Here is a 2,591-nt window from a genome sequence, read left to right as displayed (position 1 = left end):
GCAAAAATGATTGATATTTTATATTTATGAATAAGAATTTAGAATTACTTATTTTTTTTCATCCTGTGCTCTTGGATTTACAAATAATATCTCTTTCAGAATTAAGAGAAAATACATGAGAGCCATATTTTGTTGTGTCTCACGTCTGAAAATGATTTAAAGTAGGGCTGTTGATTAGTTACAGTTATCTCATGCGATTAATTAAAAAAATTAATTGCAATTAATCACACTGTTAAACAATAGAATACCAATTGAAATGTATTAAATATTTTTGGATGGTTTTTCTACATTTTCAAAAATACGGATATCAATTACAACACAAAATACGAAGTGTACAGTGCTAACTTTATATTGTTTATTACAAATATTTGCACCGTAAAAATGATAAATAGTATTTTCAGTTCACCTCATACAAGTACTGTAGTGCAACTTACAAATGTAGGGTTTGGGTTTTTTGTTACATAATTGCACTCAAAAACAAAACAATATGAAACTTTAGCGCCTACAAGTCCACTGAGTCCTACTTGTTGTTCAGCCAGTCGCTAAGAGAAACAAGTTTGTTTACATTTACAGGAGATAATGCTTCCCACTTCTTAATTACAATGTCACCTGAAAGTGAGAACAGGCATTCATATGGCATTGTTATAACTGGCGTTGCCAGATATTTATGGGCCATGTGCACTAAAAATTCATGTCCCTTCATGCTTCAACCATCATTCCAGAGGACATGCTTCCATGCTGATGTTTCTCATTAAAAAAAATAATGCATTCATTAAATTTGTGACCGAACTCCATGGGAGAGAAATGGATGTTTCTGCTGCTCTGTTTTACCTGCATTCTGCCATATATTTCATGTTATAACAGTCTCGGATGATGACCCAGCACATGTTGTTCGTTTTAAGAACACTTTCACTGCAAATGTGACAAAATGCCAAGAAGCACCAATGTGAGGTTTCTAAAGATAGCTACAGCACTCAACCCAAGATTTAGGAATCTGAAATGCCTTCCAAAATCTGGGAGGAACGAGGTGTGGAGCATGCTTTCAGAAGTCTTAAAAGAGCAACACTCTGATGCGGAAACTACAGACCCCAAATCACCAAAAAAGGAAAACAAACCTTCTGCTGGTGGCATCTGACTCATGATGATGAAAATGAACATGCGTCAGTCCACACTGCTTTGGATCATTATTGAGCAGGACCCATCATCAGCATGGATGCATGTCTTCTGGAATGGAGGTTGAAGTATCAAGGAACATATGAATCTTTAGCGCATCTGGCATGTAAATATTTTGTGACAACAGTGCCATGCAAATGCCTGTTCTCACTGTCAGGTGAAATTGTAAGCAAGAAGCAGGCAGCATTACCTTCTGCAAATGTAAACAAACTTGTTTGTCTGAGCGATTGGCTGAACAAGAAATAGGACCGAATGGAGTTGTAAGCTCTAAAGTTTTACATTGTTTTGTTTTTGAGTGCAGGTTTTTTGGTACATATTTCTACATTTGTAAATTCAACTTTCATGATAAAGAGATTGCACTACAGTACTTAGGTGAATTGTAAAATACTATCTTTTTTTTACAGTGCAAATATTTTTAATAAAAAATAAATATAAAGTGAGCACTGGACACTTTGTATTCTGCATTGTAAATGAAATCAATATATTTGAAAATGTAGAAAATATCCAAAAATATTTAAATAAATGGTATTCTTGTATTGTTTAACAGCGTGATTGTGATTAAATTAGGGCTGTCAAGTGATTAAAAAATTAAAGTGAGGCATATGATGCAGCTGTGTCATCTAAACTTGTGTGACAATGATAGTTTGCCTGATCATCAGCTTATATAAATCTCTGTAGTTCTTTTGAAGCCAATGGAACTATGCCAGTTTGCACCAGCTCAGGATCTGGCCTCTAGAGTGCATCTCAAAGGACTTTTGTGTTATTGTGTGGCCCATAGGGCAGTCTAAAATGAGCAAACTATATGTGTTCTCTTCCAAAAGGCAAACAAACTGAGGAAAATTCTGGCATGTACTATACATTAAATCATTTTTCTGCAGATTTAATTTATATGTGAAACATTTGCGAGTGTGGAACTCACCTGTAACTTTGTTCTCAAGATGAGTTTTCCCTCTAATCTCATTACAACAACCTGTGGCAATGAGAAGCCAGCATGGACTCTTTCCAATGCATTCCTTCTCATGGCAGCTAGATGTGCTCATTCCATTGGTGGGATCTGTGATATCGACATTTGGCCAGTTGGAACTAGGTTGAGGCTAACTCAGTTCATACACAACGTCAACCAGCTGCAATATTGTGATAACTTCTGCCGATTGCCTTCAATTTACACTCTTAATCTCTAGTCGTATTCCTACAGTCATTGACGGACATGGACACAGTCTCACTCTTAAGTTATTAATTTTACATAGAAACTCTTGTGCCAGAACAGACTTATAGTCTATCCACTCCCTGTCCTGCATGTGGCAGTGACCATAGTGAGAAGGGATATCTGTTCCTAACTCCTAGCTAGTGACTGGTCTATGCTGTGTAGTGTAAGGACTTTTTTTATTAGTTATTTTAACTGCAGATGTATTCTAAGA

Source organism: Gopherus evgoodei, chromosome 1 (assembly GCF_007399415.2).
Source record: "Gopherus evgoodei ecotype Sinaloan lineage chromosome 1, rGopEvg1_v1.p, whole genome shotgun sequence".
Classification (NCBI taxonomy): Eukaryota; Metazoa; Chordata; order Testudines; family Testudinidae; genus Gopherus; species Gopherus evgoodei.
This window is presented reverse-complemented; position numbering follows the sequence as displayed.